Genomic DNA, 21,943 nt, shown 5'->3' with positions numbered 1-21,943 from the left:
GCTGAAATGAAAGCGATGACAGATGGGTTCCCTTGCCCAGTTTATGAATCAACAGCCTTTGCTCATTTTGTCTCTGACACAGTTTTGTCTTTGACATCATGAAACAGTTCCACCTTAAGCCTAAGTTCAGGGTCCTATCTTACCCCACCTCCCAAGATGAAGAGGGAAGAGGGGAGAGAGAAATCAGAAGATGCTTTTTAATTTAATTTAATTTTATTTTATTTTATTTTATTTTAGTATTCTCTGTGTTTCTTAAACTCTACTATCTCCCAATACTATTTCCAAATATTTATTTTATTTTAGTCCCAAATTTGGCATTTAGAGAGAAGTTCATTTTTTTTCAGACTGGAAAACTCTATTTTGTCCAATGCATACATAGACATAAACTCATGAAAGTTTCCAAGCTTTACTTAAATAGTTTTCTGATGTGGTTTCCATAAAGCAATACTATGACTCAGTGTTCATATTTAGAGAAATTATGATGATTTCTTTTAAAATTCTAATTATAGTTTAAATGACCTAATTTCTATTCAAAATTAGATACATTATATGCCCAATTCAACATACTTCTTTAAAATATTGCCAAGGATTAAAATAAATTATAATGTACAGTGCATAATTTAACCTTAATTATGTATTTCTGTGATTAGTTTCCAGATTCACATTTCTGTTATCTTTGTAAACCATCTTCCTTCTCCACCATAATTCTTGCTTGATAAAGGGGTAATGCTGAAAAGATGAGACTCTTAAATTTTTAAAATGTTTTTTATTATAAAGTAATGGGTACTTATAAAAATTTAAAACAGTATGGAAGTGGGTAAGTAGGAGGTAACATTTGTCCCTGTCCCCATGAATTCTACTGCCATTAAGTAATCAAGATATATGTGTGTGTATTAAATTAAAATCAAGAGTGAAACTGGGAAGAGTTTAGCCAACTGTAAAATTAGAGGGCACACAGAATACACAAACCACCCTCATTTCTGACACCAACGTCAAGTTTGTGGGGATCCCAGAACCACCCTCAGTTTTGACAATTTCTAGATGGACTCACAGAACTCACTGGAAAATATTATACTCACAGTTACAGTTTATTACAGGGAAAGAATACAGATGAAAGTCAGTCAACAGAGGAAGCACACAGGGTGGAGTCCAGGGAAGTACCAAACATGGGGCTCCCACTGTCCTCTCCCCATGGAGTCAGGACACATTACTTTCCTGGCATCAATATGCGACAAAACACATGGAGTGCTGCCAAAAAGGGAAAGTCAGCCAGGACTCAGTGTCCAGAGTTTTTATTGGGGCTCCATTACATAGATATGATTGATGGATTCACTGCCTATGTGGTTGTCTGACCCAGCATAACTCTAAATAACATTGCTGGGTTTTCTAGTGTGGCTGGATCCACCTTAAGACTATCTGGGTATAGCCAGTGCCCACTATGTAGCATAGTGCTAGACTATCTGGTGAACCAAGGCCCAGGAAAATAAAGACACTTTTTTCAGGCCTGTAATTCCAAGGGCTTAGTGATTACCTCCCAGAAGCCAAGGTCAAAGGCCAGAATGCTTTTTGAGCAAGGTTAAATTCTTTACTACACAGGCTTCCTAGTGGAAAAAAAGAAATTAGAGGAGCAAAGCATCCAAACTGATTATTTTCAATTAACTTCAGACATTATTTAATGATGTCCCTTAAAGGAGAGAACCAGTAACTGTCCTCTTGCCACCATACAGAGTATCAGGGATAGTAGGGGAGAACATATTTATTTGTTTTACTCTTTTCCTCTTTGTCATAATAGGTCTCTATTTCATTTGATTCCCTTTCTCTCCTGCTCCACTTCCACTACTGTTAGTTCTGATTACTATGATTAGTCACTCTGAGGTAGGGATCACCTGTATAAATACACACAGAGGTGAGTAAAGGAGTGAAGCTCCCATTTGATATTGGTTCAGGGTTGATATACTTCATTTACATATTAAACACAAAAGAATATCCTTCTTTTCAAGAAAGGAAATCTGTTTCCTCACTTTTCCACCAACCCCTCCTTTCTTCTTGAATGGTTTAGCTCTCTCAGCAAATATTTTATTTTCTTGCTTTTGATGGAGCTTGCAGAGAAATAGCTCTCTGCTACAATACAGTCAAAAGCTAGGGCATGTAGAATCTTGGCCCTGACTTTTACTCTCAGACTCAAGTCAACAATTCAGGGTTTGGCAAAGTGGTCCCTAAAGCACATATTCTCATCTAAAGCTTAGCTCTAGCTGACAGTTACATAGTGAGAATCAGAGAGCAGTTTCCCAAGAAAGGTAGAAAATCTGAAATCACTCCATTCATTCATTTATGTGAAATTCACATAGCATAAAATTAACCATTTTGAAGTGAACAGTGGCTTTTAGTACTTTCACAATGCTGTGCAGCCACTACCTCTATCTAGTTCTGAAACATTTCCATCACTCCAAAATAAAACACCATACCCATTAAGCAATCACTCCCTGCTCCTCCTCCTTACAGCCACTAAAAACCACCAATCTGCTTTCTATTTCTACAGACTTATGTACGCTAGATATCTCATATACATGGAATCATATAGTATGTGATCTTTTGTGTCTGGCTCCTAAAATTACTCAATTTTAAATGTGGTCACAATACCAAAAAACAATGAACAACAACACTGGGTTAGATAAACCAAACACGTGTGAGGGAGAGTATGGCCCACTTGCTGCTAGTTAATAGCCTCTGCCCTAATGCAAAGAGTGATAGAAGAGGGCTTCCCTGGTGGTGCAGTGGTTGAGAGTCCGCCTGCCGATGCAGGGGACGCAGGTTCGTGCCCCGGTCCGGGAAGATCCCACATGCCGCGGAGCAGCTGGGCCCGTGAGCCATGGCCGCTGAGCCTGCGCGTCCGGAGCCTGTGCTCCGCAACGGGAGAGGCCACAACGGTGAGAGGCCCGCGTACCACACACACACAAACAAAAGTGATAGAAGGGAACATAGCTAGACATTGATTAAGAAGAAGGAGCCTGGAAACGATGTTCTCTAGGAGGACAAGTTATTAAGCTAGGGCACCAACGATTCACAAATCCGGTCAAGAACAATCAAGGACACAGAATTCAGTAGAGAGAGCCTGTTAGAAACATGGTTTAGACAGCCAAGCCAAGTCCAGTGTTCTAGAAAGTCCTGGAAAGTAGAGAATTCAGGAACTTTGCAACAACTTTGTGTCTGTGTCGGGGGGTGCTGGAGACACAGTTTGAGGCCAGTGAATCCCCTCAGTCAGAATGCATAGGTTAAACAAAGCTTTTAAAAGGTGTTTTTAAGCACGTTCGTTATATGATCTCAAGGTTGTTGACCTGCTCACCTCATGCCAAGCAGTAGCTCTGATTGTCAATCATGTAGACTCCAGACTTAAAAAGCATGCAGGATAAAAAGGGAAGATTATGGGGTAAAATAGAAATGTTAGGGATGATGCCAGTTGGAACTCAATGTGAAGCACAGTCTTGCTTTGATACTTAACATTTTAGTCTCAGTTTCTCCAACAGAAAAATGAGTATAATTACCCATTGTGCTGGATTGTTGTTAGAATGATACATATTGTCTATGCAATATATGGCGCAAAATGAAAGGCAGTAGGTATGAATTATTATAATAATGAGACTGATATTGACGAACAATTTAAACCACTAATCTTAGGATAGACATTTGCTCTTGGACTTCCTCTCTGTTCCCTGCTGCGTGCAGGTGAAACATCATACACAGGTAAGGCAGGTCCTCAAAGGGTTTAGTAGGTCGTCATTATAAGGATAGAAATGTATCTTACAAAAGGATATGAAGCAACTTTACCACTAGTTCAGGGGAATGGTCATGGGTTTTTTAATTAAATCTAAAACAATTTTACTCATTGGAAAGGATGACAGATGGACAGTGTGACCCCCTGTAATCCTTTTTAGTTGTGGAAATGGCAGTTAGTTGGAGGGATTAGGCCTGTCAGTGTCACACTGCCAACTGGACAGATCTCAAATTTAGAAGGACAACTCTTGTGTCAGACTAAGTAGGTCAAATTTTTGTGGCTTTTCCATAAAGTCCTCTCTGCCAAACAGAAGGTGAAGATTCAGGGGCGCTTGTTGGTTTTACAAAATTTAGATTTAACTTTTTCAAATTCCTTTAGTAATTATCTCAAATTTTAATGGTAATAGAGAATTAAATCAACATGTCCATAGTACAAACAATATCTTGGTCTATTTTAAAGCAATTTTGCATCATAAAGAAAGAGATTTAAGACATGATACCAAGTCTCAACTATTATATAATCTTAAATAATGTATTTTTTTTGAAAAATGCAGTGTGCTCTGTATAATGTGGAAATGAAGGGTAGGACCATCTTTTACTCCTTAAAATTCTATTTTCTGATTAGCTTTGTGTACATTAATGATAAAAGTCTAACATCCTTTTCAGAAATTGCGTCTAGTGAGTTAAGGAGAAAAACGTCTGATTTCTAGAAATCAATATATCAAAGAAAAGAAAATCAGGTCTGAAACTGTCATTTCTCTCTCAAAAAAGGAAACCCATGGATTTGTCACATGCAGTCCTTTCTTTAGGGATTTCTGTGGTCCTTGGGTGGATGTTGACAAGACGGATGTAGCACCTAACAGGACAGATATGGACCCAGTAATTTTAAGAAGTAGGGATCTTAAGGTGAGCCAGTTTCTGTTAGATCCTCGGCCTCAAGAAATTTATATGGCTATTGACTGGGCAGGGGTAGGAGCAAAAATCAGCAATTAACTGATTGATTGCTTGATTAGGCTAGGATTAGCAGGGGAGCAGGAAGCAGAAATTATTTAAACAAGTATTTCCAAAAATATAGCACTTACTACAGGTATTAAACAGATAAAATTAGATCACATAATACATGTACATTAATAATTTTAATTAACCTCTCTATGACAAACGACACTGATTTTCTGTTTATATTGGTGATACCTAATTTTGTTTTACATTTACTAGGTTAAGTGAAAAAAGTTTTATAAAACATGACAAAAATTATGAAGGCTGTATATGAATGACTGGTTTGTGAGACATTTATTTCAACTTAAATAGCAGATATCTTTTTTAATTGAAGCACATCTAACCTTAAGAGGCACTGGGCATGTGAACTGACATTCCGAGATTCTGGGGTAAAAACCTGTTAGAACCACTGGATTTGGGGGGAGCTTGATTGTGATTTTTATCTTTGTGGATTTTAATTTTTATATCCTATGAATATAGGCCAAAAGATAAACAGAAAAAGATATCTTTTTCCCAATATCCAGGATGAAGATGAATCAGAAAACATCAGTACAACTTGATGCCTTTGAATATTAGCTAGAATGAGATATAATAGAAGTCAGATACCATAGCACATGGTAGATACAGCTACCATGGTAAATACAGATATCTGTATCTACCAAACTGATATTTTGGTATTTTCTTAACAAATTTACACATTATGAACTGAGAATTATATCTACAGTAACATAAAATCAATTCCCAATTGAACACTATGTTTAATCTAATTCAATTATGTTAATCTTATTTCAAAAATGAACTCATGTGATGGCTTGAGATACAAACAATAGAACAGAATATTTCAAAGGTGGCTGAGGACACTGGCATAAAGGAAAGATGACATGAGTGGGGTGATGTACAGCTTGCATGTGGTGTGGTCCATGCTGGAAGCGGACTGCAAAGTTGGGTCTGAGCTTCCTAACAGCCAAAACAAATACAACTGTATAATTAGTTACAGCAGGGGTGGCAAACTATGGCCCTTTGGCCAAATCCCATCTGCCACCTGATTTTGTAAATAAACTTTCACTGGAACACAGCTGTGCTCATTTGTTTCTGTATTGTCTATAGCTCTCTGTGGGTTACAATGGCAGAACTGAGTAGCTGCAACAGAGACAGTACCTCCTGCAAAGATGAAAATAGTTGAACTCTGGTCTTTAAGAAGAAGTTTGCCAACCCCTGAGTTACAATTTTACAGTATCTAAGACATTTTTAAAAAAATTCCCTGGCTCGATACCGGATCGGTTCTTTGTGGCTGCCTGGAGGGGTGGGATAGGGAGGGTGGGAGGGAGGGAGACAAAGAGGGAAGAGATATGGGAACATACGTATATGTATAAATGATTCACTCTGTTATAAAGCAGAAACTAACACACCATTGTAAAGCAATTATACCCCAAAAAAGATGTTAAAAAAAAAACAATGATCAAAACTGAAAAAAAAAAAAAATTCCCTGGCTCAGTGAATTTTTTAAAAACCTGTTTTTCATTATTAAAAGCCACTGATATTGATTAAAATTTTAATAAAATTGATATGATATTTTTGCCATGAAATTTATGTTTATTTTTCCATACCAATGGCTTAGTCTTAAAAGGGACTGCCTCCACAGGCCCAGATCTAAAACAAATCCGTTACCTAACAGTTGTCCTTTACACAGGATTTTCAAATACAGTCTTCCACCTTTTAAGCTGCATCACATTAATCATTAATTTCAGAGGCAAGGAAATCTCTTATTGAAGGACATTTCCTTCTGCTCAGTCTTAAGGACAGATCAACAGCAACAGTCATATGATGAATTTAGGGCAATACACTGGAAGAAAAGGATGAGAATGTCCATAAAGCTTCTTTTAAAATCTTTCTGTCTACTTGGACTTCAGAGAAGGCAGAAAGAGAAAGTAAAGTTCACAGTTCTAGCTGTGAATATGTGAAGTGTCCCTTCTTAGTTCTGACTTCTAGAAAACTAAATTTGAAGCCCACTTTACTACCTGAGCATACTTTTCTGATCCAAGAGTGGACCTGACATAGGCTGGATGGTCAGATTCTCTCTCCAGAGAATTGAGAAGAGACTGGGGTGCTGGCGCTGAGACACATCGGCGGTGGCATCCAGAAAAAGGAGCCTCAAGCTTAAACACTGAAACTTCCCTGATGCCTGCCTCACTGAAGCCTGGTTGTTCAGATCTTCCTTAGATCCTGATCCTTTCCTAATGTCTATTACTTGTATCCAAAGGAACTTTATTTAACTTGCCCAGATGGTACATTTTCACATACTTACAGATATTTATCATATCCCTCTAAACTTCCCTTCTCCACATAAAACACACTTAATTAATCTTTTCTTCAAAATTATTTTCCTGGGGGAGAAAAATCCCAACCGTCTAAAGAAATGAATTTTTAAAAATAGACTTTAATCCCAAATCCAGACCCCAGCCTCTTTAAAATCTTGTGTGGAGAACTGAACACAATGCTTCAGGCATTGTGTGATTAGCAAAGAGTAGCACAAGACTATCACCTCCCTTATTCTAAACACTTTACTTCTCTTAATGCAGCCATAGGTCATATTTACTTTTTTTGATAGATACATCATACTACTGACCTTACATTTAACTAAATCAAACATGTTTTTATCATTAAAGCTGATACTCAATTTTGTTATTTTTTAATCCAAATATATAAATGTGTATTTATCCCTAGCATATTTGATCCTATTAATACACTCATTTTTCTAGTTTTCCAAGATTAGTAATAACTAATTTGGATTAGTAATAACTAATTATATAGTTTCTGTGTGATAGAAAACATGTTAAGCATTTTATATCTTTTATATTATTGCATTTTTTCACAATAATCTTACTAGAAATGTGTTTATTTGTTCCCAGCTTCCACCACTCTCTACCCCCTCACCCTTGGAAAGAAAAACGTAACTCTTTTGATTGAAGTTAATTTTCTTAGTGGAGGTGAACAGCAATCTTACCATAATGGAATTATATAAATAACTGTATGTTAAATAAATAAATAAGCTTCATGAAAAATGTGTCCATACTATGTAAATAGATAAGAACAGGTAGGAAGTTCATAACTAAAAAGATAATGAGATGCCAAAGGAAGAAGAAATAACTGATAAGCTGGACTTCATTAAAATTAAAAATTTTATGCTGCTAAAGACAATGTCAAGATAACTTAGACAAGCTACAAACTGGGAGAAAATATTTGCAAAAGACACATCTGATAAAGGGCTGTTATCCAAAATATGCAAAGAACTCTTAAGAACTCAACAATAAAGAAGACAACCTGATTAAAAAATGAACCAAACAGACACCTCGCCAAATAGCTACATATGACACATAAGCATTTGAAAGACTCTATATCATGTCTCATCAAGGAAATGAAAATTAAGACTATGAGATACCACTACACGCCTATTAGAATGGCCAAAATCCAGAGCACTGACAATACCAAATGCTGACAAGGATACAGAACAACAGGAACTCTCACACATTGCTGGTTGGAATGCAAAATAGTATGGTCACTTTGAAAATAGTTTGTTGTTTTCCTACAAAACTAAACATATAATTTTATCATATCATCCAGCAATTGTGATCCTTGGTATCTACTCAAAGGAGCTGAAAACTTATGTCCACACAAAAACCTGCACACAGATGTTGATAGCAGCTTTATTGATAATTACCTAAACATGGAAGCAAGCAAAATGCCCTTCAGTCAGGGAATGGATAAACTGTGTGTGTGTGTGTGTGTGTGTGTGTGTGTGTGTGTGTGTGTATATATATATCTCCAGACAATGGAATATTATTCAGTGCTAAAAAGAAAAGAGCTATCAAACCATGAAAAGACATGGAGGGAACTTAAATCATATTACTAAGTGAAAGAAGCCAATATGAAAAGATATATACTGTATGATTCCAGCTACATGACATTCTGAAAAAGGTAAAACTATGGAGACAGTTAAAAGATCAGTAGTTGCTAGGGATTGGGGAGAGGGAAGGGTGAATAGGCAGACCACAGAGGACTTTTACGGCAGTGAAAATATTCTGTATGATACTATAATGATGGATACATGTCATTATACATTTGTCCAAACTAATAGAGTGTATAACACCAAGAGTGAACCCTAAGATAAACTATAGACTTCGGGTGATTATGATGTGTCAGTGTAGGCTCACCAGTTGTAACAAATGTTTGACTCAGGTGGGTAATGTTGATAAAGGGGGTGGTTATGTGTGTATGGGGACAGGGAGTATATGAAAAATCACTATACCTTCCTCTCAGTTTTGCTGTGACCCTAAAAATGCTCCAAAAATGAGGTACTTTTTATTAAAAAAAAGAAAGGTAACGAGATTAAGAGAGGTTAGGTGACTTGGCCAAAGTTACAGAGCCAGCAAGTGGTGAAGCGGATCTTTAAAACCGAGTCTGACTCCAAATCCCATGCATCTAACTACTACTATGTTCTGGTGCCTCGAAAGTTTAGCCAAACAATTGCTTCCTAGATGTCAGTTTTCTTAATTGTTAAGTTTTCTAAGAAGATATTTTATATATTCATTTATATCATTGATTAAAAAAAATACTATATAGAATAGAGCCCAGTGGCAAGCTTCTAGAACCCCTTTCTAAAGCTGATGTCTTTATTTTAATCAGTACCCCTGGGTACATTAAATCCATTTATTGAACTATTATCTACTCTGCATTTCACAAACTTTTCCATAAGGATGAAATAATTCTTTTCCAAACCCTTCTTTACATCGAGTTACATTATACCTGCTATTTTTCCTTGATAGAACAATCAAATTATCTGCCAAAAAGAAGTTGTATAACCTTTCTGGAAACCAATTTAAAAGTATATATCAAGGCTTACAAAAATCATCTTACAAAATCTCCCTTCAGGAATATATACCAAGAAAATAATCCAACATTATGTGCATAAATCTTTTTCTGGATTTTACATTCTTTTATATTTCTTCTATTTCTGTGTTCTGTGTTATTTATAAAGGTTAAAAAAGCAAACATAAAAATAGAATTATAAATTACATTATAGCACAAAATGAGCTACTCTACAGACTTTTAAACAATGATTTTGAAAAATATATACGGACATGGGCAAAATGTTCATGATAAGACAAATGAAAAATAAGGATGCAAATGCATATAGTATAATCTAATTTTATAAGTATATTTAACATGTATAAATAACGGTATTATATGTATGTGTAATAAATAAATAGACTTTCCTATGCTTCATTAGTTTGTAGATCTAATATATATTATATATATATATATATACACACACAAATTTGTATTACCTAGTCTCCTACAAAATTGTCCCTGAGTATTTCTGAGAGTAACCTGGAAGTATACATGAATATGTTCACTTTAACTACCACTATGCACTCCTTCACAATGTTTTCTTTGGGATTGCCCTACTGAGAACTGAAGTTTCTGCCAGGAATTGCCACCATTACCTTTTATCAGACACTATTCCCAAATGACTAAATAATGCTCAAAAAAAGAAAAGCTGTACACTCCCAACAGCCACAAAGGATAATAAGTTTCACCTTCCCCAAAATGTTCTAGATGCCTGTTTTCATGTATTATTTTCATGATGGTTTGCTGATTGTCTGGAACCTACAGTTCAAACTATTGAAAGACTTAGCAAATCACTGAATCCAAAAAACGTTTGAACTCTCAGATATTTGACAAAGATTGTGACCTATATTTTCTCAGGATTTATGCTCAGCACTTATTTGGACACTGAGCATCTCATGTATTTCAGGACATCAGTCAAGGAACAGTGTTGAGATTATATCACCAAGACATTTGTTCATTTGCCTGCAAGATATTTCTAAGATAATTATATCATCTATTGAAGCTTGTTCTTCCCAATAATTCACATCACTAATCATTTTTTCCATGAACCATTAGAAAGTAGTAGCTGGAATCACATCTTTTAAATTTTGGTAGAGCCCCATAGGAACAATGAGTACCATCTTGACCTTCTCTTTCTTAGTCATAAAGATATGAAATATTATTCTGCTCTGTTCAGTTGTATAGGTTGTACACTGCTCAACAGAAGCAGCACAGTATCTAAGGGAGTATCATTTACATCCTAGTCACTGTAGATTTATATAAAATGTTTCATTATAAATAAATCATTACACAATGGAAGTTATTATATATTGTTTTAAGAAGTACAATATCTCATAGAAGGGAGTGACTTTGTCTAATTTGCAAAAAGGCGTTGCATAGACCTTCAACAGCCCTAGGACTGACTGTAGTCACTTTTAAGTCCAACTTGGAATGGCCCTAGCTAACACTTGAGTAACGAATCAAAACTGGGTTGATGTTGAATGACTCCACTAACTGAAACAGAGAGGGAAAGGAAGAAAAGGATAAACTACACTTCAGCATTGGAAATATGAGAATGGAACTCCATAGAAAAGTAAAGTGTGCAAGTCTAGGGAGTTGAATTTGTGAGAGTGAATGAGACTACCCAAACAGACGACGGGCAAGAATATACTCAGGAATAAGAAAATCAACAACTTGCCCCAAAGAGACAGAAAGGGAAAAAGGTAGTGAGAAAAACAAATAGAAAATGGTCAGGATATTAAGAGGACTAGAAGAAAAAGTATCATAGAAACAAAGAGAAACTCTTAAGAGAAATAGGCAACCAATACTATCAAGAGTAAAGATGAATCAAGGAAAATAAGGATTGGAAAGAGGTCATTAGCTTCGATAAATACAAGGTCTTTGGTAGCTTCAGCAAGAGTAGATTCTATGGAGGGATTGGTGTGGAAATTAGATTGCCAGTGAGTGAGGGAGGAATGAAAAGTGAGTAACTAGTGGTAATAAATGTAGCCTAGATTCTTAAGAAATCTGGTTTTGAATGAAGAGAGAGAACTATTTCAAATGCAATTTCTCATGGAAAAAATGCTACATTAGAGGTTAATTTCCTAGATCAGCCTACAGCACTTATCTAGTTCATAATAAAATGCAGAAACAGCAGATTTATGATTCAAGCTGGAGGAGAGAAATGCTGTTGCAACACTTGTAATAAAACAAAACCAGAATAATAAATCTTAATAATAAACTGTTTTCTATGTGTCTTGAATGCTGGTAGGTGGGGAAGATATATTTAATTAAAGAATTATGACTTGGCAGATATTTTTATGTAAGGATTCTGATATGGACTTCCAGAAAATCTTAAGGTCTTAAATTTTTTTTCACTGCATTTAATTTCAGTTTTAAACAAATGATCGTGCTTTACTTTGATTCTGTCACTGGCATTAGTTCCATAGTTTCCAGCTCTATTTGTCTCAAGATAGACTGTCTAAAGCCAGTCTCAAGATTAGTGTGGAGAACAGAAGTCTCTGTGACTCAAAGGCATTTATTTTTTTAAGGAGCTTCCTATCCAAGGTGACCAAATCTTGAAACAGCCTAGATTCCAATTTTTACTTAAAAAGAAAAGGGTAGAAAAAGCAAAATGGTGCAAGATGGGGTCAAAATTGCAAGTGAAGGAAGAGTGAGAAGAAAAGGGGCAGCATTCAATTGACCAAGAAATTAATTTTCCAGAATAGATGTCTATTAATAAGATAATAAGAGTCTCATAAGCTCTTACCATGCTGCTGCAATAAGATATTATACTTCAACTGACCACTGGGTAAAATGAAAAGTGATGAAACCTAGCTACCTCTATTGTCATGGAGAGAAAAGTCAACTGGTGAGGGTAACTTCTTGGATCTTAATGGTTTGTAAGCTACTGGAAAACTGGACTCTTTGAAGACAAAACTGAGTGTGGTAGTATTTGGAAGACTGTAAATATGAGACATTCCAAAAAAAAAAGAGTTGACCAAAGTAAATTGTTTAAAATCTGCAATTACTGTACTACTGTTAAGGATCTCAACTTGAAAGCAGTTAATGGGCCTGAAGATATTAACATCAACAGTTGCTATAGAATATATAATAAGAAATATTAAAGTAACAATTTAGAAGAGTCTGTCTTACTTCCCCTACCCTTCTCCCCACGCCATCTTCTCTCCCCCCGCAAACCATCCCTCCAGTCTCAGATCCCTCACAGATGAATTCTACTTAATATTTAAGAAATAGATAACACCCGTTCTACACAAACTCTCAGAAAATAAAAGAGGAGGAAACACTTCTCAACTTATTTTATAAGGTCTGCATTATCCTAATCTTAAAACTTAATAAACGCATGATAAAAAAATTATGCACCCATATCCGTCATGAAAATAGATGCAAAAATCTTCAACAAAATATTAACAAATGGAATTCAGCAATATATAAAAAGATAATATAGCTTGACAATTGGCATCTTTCCCAGGAATGCACAATATTAACAAACTAAAAATGGAAAATCTTATGATCATATTAATAGATACAGAAAAAGCATTTATAAAATATAAGCCTATTTCTGATTTAAAATTTCCACCAAACTAAGGACTAAAGGGAACTTTCTTAATCTAACATAACAGTCAGTAGTGAAAGAGTGAAGATTTTTTTCTCTAAGATTGGGAACACGGCAAGGATATTCACTCTACCCTTACATTCAGCATTATACCTAGAGTTCTCGGCAGTATGATAAGGCAAGAAAAAGAACTAAATAGCCTATAAACTGGAAAGGAAGAAGTAAAACTGTCATTATTCACAGGCACCATGATTGTCTCTGTAGGAAATCTTAAGTCATCTACAAAAAAACTGCTAGAACTAATAAATGAATTTGACAAGGTTGCAGGACACAAGCTCAGTAAATAAATCAATTATAATCTATATACTAACAAAGAACAATTGGAAATTGAAATTTTAAAATTCTGCAGTAGCATCAAAAATATAAAATACTTAGAGGTATATTAACAATAATGTGCAAAACACATACATTGAAAATTACAAAACATCGCTAGTAGAAATAAAAGAATCCCTAAGTAAGTGGGGAGATACCAATTTTGTTAAGGTGTCAATTCCCCCTAAATTGATCTGTAGATTTAGCACAGTCTTAAACAAAATTGTAGCAGGCTCTTTGTTGTTGAAATTGACTAGTTCATTTTATAAGTAATGTGAAAATAAAATGAAGAACAAAGTTGTAGGACTTTCACTGATGTAAAGATAGAAATATAGATCAATGGAACAGGAAAAAAGTGTCCATAAATGGATCCACAGACATATGGACAATTGATTTTTGACAAATATTTGAAGGCAACTCAAAAGGTAAAGGATAAAACTTTCAACAAGCGGTGCTGGAACAACTAGATAGCCATAAGCCAAAAATGAACCTTGATTGTTACTTCACAACATATACAAAAATTATAGTAAAATTTATCATAACCTAAACATAAGAGCTAAAACTATCAAACTTCTAAAAGAAAACATAAAAGAAAATCTTTGAGGCATTGGTTTAGGCAAAGATTTCCTACTTAAGATTCAAAAAGCATAAATCACAAAAGCCAAAAAAAAATCAATAATTTGAACTTCATCAAAATTTTTAAAACTCTTACTTTTTATATTATTTTTTTCTTCCAGTTTTATTGAGATGCAGTTGACATACAGTGCTGTATAAGTTTAAGGTGAACAGCAGGATTTTACTTACACACATTATGAAATGATCACCACAATAAATTTAGTGAATGTCCATTTTCTCATATAGATACAAAATAAAAGAAAAAAATGTGAGAGTAGGACGGAGAGACGGGAGTTGGGAAGATGTTACCAGGCAGGCCCCCACAAACTGTTGCTGTAAGCCCTGGAAAGAAGAAAACACAACGATATGAAGAGCTGCAAGCTCCAGCTCCACCACCACCACCAGTGGCTTCCGTCATCACAAATGAAGTAGACATGCGATATTACAATGATTTGCTGAATCCAATTCCAGAAGAATTCATTTCTGTGCCCTTGATACTGCATCGTATGCTGGAACAGGCTGTGGCAAGTGAAGACCTTGTCCCACCGAGTCTGGCGGAGCCGCCTCCCAGAACAGATGGGCTGGACCACAGAATCGCAGCTCACGTTCTGTCCATCCTGCCCTCTCTCTGTCTGACAGAGAGGGAGAAAAAGAATCTCCATGAAATATTCTTATCTGAAGAGGAAAATGAAAGCAAACCACTGCCCAGAGGCCCTCTCCTACTGAACTATCACGATGCCCTCGCCCACAAGAAATATGTGCTAAAGGACCTAAAGAATTTTGACCTGGTTCAAATTAAGCAGAAGATGCAGTCTAAGTTGCCACTGTGGGAATTCCTTGAATTCCCTCTGCCCCCGCCATGGAACAGCACGAAACGTCTAGCTACAATTCATGAGCTCATGCACTTTTGTACAAGTGAAGTTTTGAGCTGGAATGAAGTAGAACGAGCCTTCAAAGTGTTTACTTTTGAGAGCCTGAAACTCTCTGAGGTTGATGAAGAAGGGAAACTGAAGCATTCTAGAATGATGTATGGGACAGATTCTGAGATGTTCAACATACCATGGGACAACGCTGCCAGATTTGCTAAACAGATAAGGCAAAAGTACATCATGAAAATGAATACCCAAGAGACCAGACAACAAACAGATAGTGGAACCAAAGACAGAATTTTATTTCTGGATCAGAATTGGTCAACATCTATGCCAGATGATGAGATCAACAAAGAACCTTCCAATCCTAGTCAGCCTGATACTAACAATATGAAGTATTCTGACCTGGATAATAGGAAATCCTTAGACTCTGATTACAGAGAACCATCAGAGCAGGAGAACAGCTTGAAGTCGCAGCTCCAACCTGAGCCTTTGAAGCAGACCGTGAACAATGAGATCAAAGATAAAGCGGTCACAAATGCTGATCCTCTTGAAAAGAAACCCAAGAAGATGACTGTGGAAGCAGAGTTACAGGACATAAAGAAAATGCAGCAACGCAATCTAATGGACTGGAGTTTTACTGAACATTTTAAGCCAGAAGTTCTGCTTCAGGGTCTTCAAGAAGCCAATCAGCAATACAGGTGTATTGATTTTTATTACCACACCCAGGATAACTCTTCACTGTTGGTCTTTCATAATCCAATGAATTTGCAACGTCTGCACTGTGAACATTGGAACATTGCTCTTCACTCTAACGTTGGATTCGGGAATTATTTGGAACTTGTTGTAAAATCCATTCAAGATTGGATCATAAAAGAAGAAGTATATCAGGAATGGCTAAAATGGCTGAGGAAATCAGTAGGACCAAGAATGAGCTGGAAATAAAATCTTCTGCTGGTACCAAAATTTCTTCTACTAGCAAAATTTCTTCTATTAAAAAATCTAAAAATAAGTAACCAGTTGAACTTATACATAAGTCCAAAGACATTCTATTTATTAATTTAATCAAGGCAGTGAACATTTCAGGATTAAAAAGAGTTGTCCACAAAATTTCTGTGACTCTTCACTTTCCCTAAAAAATAGAATAGCTGCATTCTAAATATGATGAAAATATTTGTTGTATATTGATTGATACTTGTCTTATACTGACCATACTTCCTGCCAGATCTGAAAGATTCAATCTATTCAGATTCAGTGTGATGCTGAGAAATGCCAAATGTCTTTATTTTGCTGGGATTGATAGGTTTGCCTATCTAAGTTTTGTTGGCAATACCTGAGTTAGATTCAGAGTCAGTGTGTCTCCGTAAGAATCATTGTGGCTTCCAAAGTGAGATTAAAACAAGACCTTCCTTAGAAGAGTAAACAAAATAGTCCCGAGACTAACTGGGAGTTAGAATTTAAAAATGAAGGAAAAACGGACTATTGGGGGCCTGTGACATGGACTCGACAGGATGTTGGATCAATAGATATTTTCATTTTTGTTGTTGTCAATTTTCATGGCTTTGATCTGTCAGTCAGAGAGAAGAGGGTGAGAAAAAGAGGAAGGATATCTGATAAATAAGTGAAATGTTGAGGTAATTCATCTGGAAAATAAAGATATTTCACTGGGTTCGTAAAAAAAAAAAAAAAAAAAGAAAAAATGTTTCCCTTGTGATGAGAACTCTTAGGATTTACTCTCTTAACAAATTTTATATAGACATACAGCAGTGTTAATTATATTAATCACATAGTACATTACATTCCCAGTACTTATTTATCTTATAATTGGAAGTTTGTACCTTATTGACTCTATTCCCTATACTGTACATTTTGGCCCCATGATTCATTTATTTTTAACTGGAAGTTTGCTCCTCTTAATTTCCCTCACCCATTTCACTCATCCCTGTCCCTCCCCTCTGGCAACCAACTCTCTTTTTGCAGATAACATGATTGTCTAGAGCTAATAAGTGAGTTTAGCAAGGTCATAGGATACAAGATAAACACACAAAAAAATCAATTACACATCTAACAAAGAACATGCAAGAAACAAAATTAAAAACACAATACCATTTGTAATTGCCCCAAAGAAAATGAAATACTTAAGTATATACTTAAAACATATAGAGAATCTATATGCTGAAAATTACAAAATGCTGATGAAAGAAATCAAGGACCTAAACAAATGACATACTGTGTTCATGAATTAGAAGATTCAGTATAGTATAGATGTCAGTTATACTTAAATTGACCTATAGGTTTGATGCAATTCCTACTAAGATCCTAGCACATATTCCCGTAGACTTAGACAAGATTATTCTAAAATTTATATGGAAAAGCACACGCCTAGAATTGCTAAAGCAATCTTGACAAAGAAGAATAAAGTGCAAGGAATCACTCTATTCAATATTAAGGTATACCATATAGCTACAATAATCAAGACAATGTGGTATTGGTGGAGAGGTAGCCATATAGATCAGTGGAGCACAACAGAGAGCCCAGAAATAGACCTCTACAAATATTTTAAACTGATTTTTGACTAGTTTGTTTTCTGTATCTGAGAGTCTGCTTCTTTTTGGTTATACTCACTAGTTTGTTGTATTTTTTAGATTCCACATATAAGTGATATGATAAGGTATTTGTCTTTGTCTGATTTATTTCACTTAGCATAATGCCCTCCAAGTCCATCCATGTTGCTGCAAATGGCAAAATTTCATTCTTTTTTATGGCTGAGTAGTATTCCATTGCATATATAAACCACATCTTATTTATCCACTCATCAGTTGAAGGACACTTAGGTTGCTTCCATACCTTGGCAATTGTAAATAATGCTGCTATGAATATTAGGGTGTGTGTATCTTTTCAAATTAGTGTTTCTGATTTATTTTGGATACATACCCAGGAGTGGAATTGCTGGATCAATTAATATATTCTCATGGGGTAAAAACTGGGGTAAGAAACTCACATTGCACACCAGACTGCAGCTTATCACCCTACAGAGTCATTCTCTGAAATACTTAAGGGCAAGAAACAAGTGAAGAGAAATTTATTTCCAGACATATTTCTTAAAGGCACCAACCTAGTTATTCCTCCCACTCTTCACCTCCACATTCAGGGTCGACATGTTTGGTTGGGCCAGACTATTCCCTACACCAATGCACTCAGCCAAGAGGTGGGATGAAATCTAGACTACGCTCTATTCCTCAAGCTGTGTACCCAGGTGTTGCCTCTTCCTATAGGAACTGCCTCTGTCTCATTTTCACACGGGTGTTGTTTGGGCTGGAGGAGATTGGGGTTGCCACATAAAGTTAGTTCCACCACCCACTGTCCCTTAAATTGGCCAAGTCTTCTCTAGCGCTCCAAGTCAGCATCATGTCATCCGTTACCCAGACCACTGAGACAGCCTTCTATCTGCAATGCATACATACAAAATTATTTAGCACAACATACAAAATATTTTGCAAAGTGGCCTCATCTCCCTTTGCTGTCCAACATGCAGCCTACGACCTAGTCACACAGGGCTATTTAACCATAATGAGCTCTTCCGTGCTTCAGGAAAATGGGGCAGAGGAAGCCCAAGGGAGATCTGGAGAATCTGAGGTCAAAGGGACCTGTGACCCAGTTCCTAGATAAAACCAAGGGAAGAGGCCTTAAGATGCCAGCGTAAAAATGTATGTTCGTGTATCTAAGCGATAGGGCAGTAGACAGCCCTACAGGAGCAGCAGAATGTCTGAGAAGGTAACGGAAGTAGATGAGAAAGAGGCAGACTCGAAGAAACCTATGTACAGAAACAAGCAGATTTTTTTTTTCCAGCAGTGACTTATGAGGGCCAATGTCCAAACAGCAGACAAACAAAACCATCTCAGCAGAAGACAGCAATGCAGAGCGCTAAATGCAGAGGTCTCACTGAAATTAAACCCTAGAGCTCAGACCCAACCAGGGCAAGGGGTGTAGGGGCACTAAAGTGACGAAGGTTAAGTTCTCATGACCAAATGAAATGGAGGTTTAATATAGATATTGATTATGTTATAGAAAAATAAAGTGGGAATTCTTGGACATCTGGGTTTGTGGGCTTAACTAAAAATCATTACTGTAATGTGCCTGGTACATAGCAGGTCCTCAATGAATGTTATTGAAAGAGTGAATAAATCTCATAATAATTATGTTAAGCCACCTCCAAGTTCTGAAATCCTGTTGTGGTTCATTTTCTCCTAATCCTCCAGTTTCCCACTAGGTGGCGTCCATTATCTGGAGTTCTTTCTTTCCTGGTTGCTACGGGGGTCTTTCTCCCCAGTGACCCACGGTTTCTTGTTTGCAGTTGGCCAATGTCTTTTACTTCACTAGACTTGTACATTTTCTTCTTCTGCAAAACTAGTGGGTTTTTTCCCTTTAATCTTTCCCAGGCTGCCTCTCTAACTGCTGAGGGGAAAGACTGAAGAATTTAGCTTCAGCTCGTTTAAATACCAGAGCAGATGCAGTAAACACGTCTATTTCACTTTCTTAAAAATGTCCTTTGTACATAGATTTTGTAGTATTTTTCTCCCTTCTGCATGTATTTATCAGGTTTGTCTCACTTTTAAGCTCTTCATCCCTATTTCTTCATCAGAAGTCATATTCTATTTTAACTTAATTTTTTTTAAAGTTTTCTATTTAGAGCTGTTTGAATTTTGGACAAGAACATAAGAAAACAGTTATGAGAAATTCCAAAGAAACGAGACAATCCTAGTTAGAAAACAAGATTCTTGAAATGTAATTTAAAATTTTTGAACATTATATTTTTACCCTCCGAAAACCAAAACTGAGAGAAAAATCTCAGTTACTTGAAGGGGAATAAATGAAGGACTAGAAAGATCAGTGAAAAATCTTGGAAAAAAGTAGAGAGAAAAAAATAAAGCTTAAATATGTTGAATTCTTCTGGCCTGGACCCTGGTAGAACACACAGGTTATATCACTTAATTGTCAATGAGCTTTGTGGAATCTCGTAGTTTCTAAGGAGTCTTGTCCTCATTCTAAGCTACACACTCCACTGAGGCATCATCCCAGGCAATTTTTGTCACCCACAGATTCCAATGCCTGAAGGCCATTCCCTGCTGACTGGAGCCATCTCTCAATCCCAGAACTTACTCCCCAGAAACAGACAACCTAGTACATCTCCGCCTGGATATCTCCCGTGGAACTGAAATTCAATAGGCTCAAAGCTTGACTCCACCACCATCGCCCTCTGTAGTCCTGTCTGCGCAATGACATCACCATCCACGCGAGACAGAAACTTAGGAATTCCCCTCAAATCTTCCTTTTCCCCACCTCATACCTAGTCAATCAATCAGCCAGTTCCATCATTTGTATCTACCCTACACCTCTTCTTTGCATCCTTTCCACTCTGTTTCTAATATCTTTCTTTTGGTTAAATATTCATCAACTCTCACTAGGAGTAATGCTGCAAGCTCTTAAATTTCTCTGCCTCACCACCCTCCAACTGCTCATGCACTGTCCCCAGATTGGTCTTTCCGAAACATAAGTGTGATCATGCAGCTAACTCCTCTGCTTAAAACCCTGTTCTATCCCTAGAATAAAAGCCCAAAGCCCCGAGTCAGCCCTTGCCTCCTATAATATCATCTACCACTGCTCCTGACCTGAACCCTGCATTCTAGCCTTCAAAACAACTTACATTCACAAAGGCGCCCTACTCTTTCATGTCCTGTGCTTTTATTAATGCTCACGTTACATCCTTTCTCCGGAATGTCCTCTTTCTTTCTTCTCCCATATTTATTTAGAAAACTCCTGATCATTCTTCAACATCCCCTCAACTGATCATCTCTTCCTCTGTTCCGTCCTGGGATCTGGCATATAAATCTACTGCAGTGTCATTATATTATAATGTCAATACTGTGAGTTCCCTGATAGGGGGAACTGTTCCTTATTTTTGTGTTCTCTAGTGACAAGCACTGTGCCTGGTCCTACTCAGAATATCCCAGAAAACGAAAGAATGAGGAGGCAGGATATTAATGATCATAATTTACTGACTGCTTAATGAGACGAGCACTGTGCTCAAACTTTATAAACATTATCTCATTTAATGCTACAGCCCAATGAGGTAAGTTCGATAATTATCCTATTTTGCTGATGATAAGTTTTAGGAAGTTAAAAAATATGTGCAAAACCAATATATGCAAAGGAAGGGCTCAGATTCTTTGTTTTGTTTCCTGACCAGAGCTCAAACTCTTAACCTCAAATGTAGGCCTCTTCCCCAAGGACTGAACACAGGAAATACTATTCTGACTGTCAAAAAGTTTTTTAAAGTCATGGATTATGCAAGCTACTCACCTGAGAGTTTTATACTGGTTCCAAGAAAAAAGTAAGAGTGACTCTCCAGCACGGTTTGTGAACACTTCGTGAGGGAAGGTCTCACTAAAGCCCTTGGGCATTACCAGGAAGAAGGATGGTTTCTCTAAGAACAAAGTAAAATCCCAAAGCAACTTCCTTCCCTTCTGGAAGACAGGATTACTTGACAGGAAAACCAGGGAACTAGAGTCGGTGTGTGTGGTGGGTATGACTCCCCAGCATCCTCCCCAGCCCTGCCCCACTGCATAGCAGTCATGCCGTTTTGGGTGTTGACCGAAGCTTCAGGGATCAGCACCGTTAGGTCTAAACCAGTGTTTCTCTAAGCCCTGGTGTGTAGGACCACCATCTGCAGTGCTTGATAAAAATTAATTTCCCATTTCCATGCCTAGAGATTCTGAATCAGTAGATTTGGTGCCAAGGAATCTGCCCCCAGTGGAATCTGATAGACCACAGCCACACTTCAGAAACATGTGCGCAA

At 36.8% G+C, this 21,943-nt stretch overlaps 1 pseudogene; it reads left to right on the top strand.

The window, feature by feature from the left end:
* Positions 1-14,520: 14,520 nt before the first annotated feature.
* Positions 14,521-16,103, top strand: LOC103082352 (sperm-associated antigen 17 pseudogene; annotated as a pseudogene).
* Positions 16,104-21,943: the final 5,840 nt, after the last annotated feature.

Source organism: Lipotes vexillifer, unplaced genomic scaffold, assembly GCF_000442215.2.
Source record: "Lipotes vexillifer unplaced genomic scaffold, Lipotes_vexillifer_v1.1 scaffold763, whole genome shotgun sequence".
Lineage (NCBI taxonomy): Eukaryota > Metazoa > Chordata > Mammalia > Artiodactyla > Lipotidae > Lipotes > Lipotes vexillifer.
The sequence above is the reverse complement of the archived record's forward strand: the minus strand, read 5'-3'. Positions and strand labels throughout refer to the sequence as shown.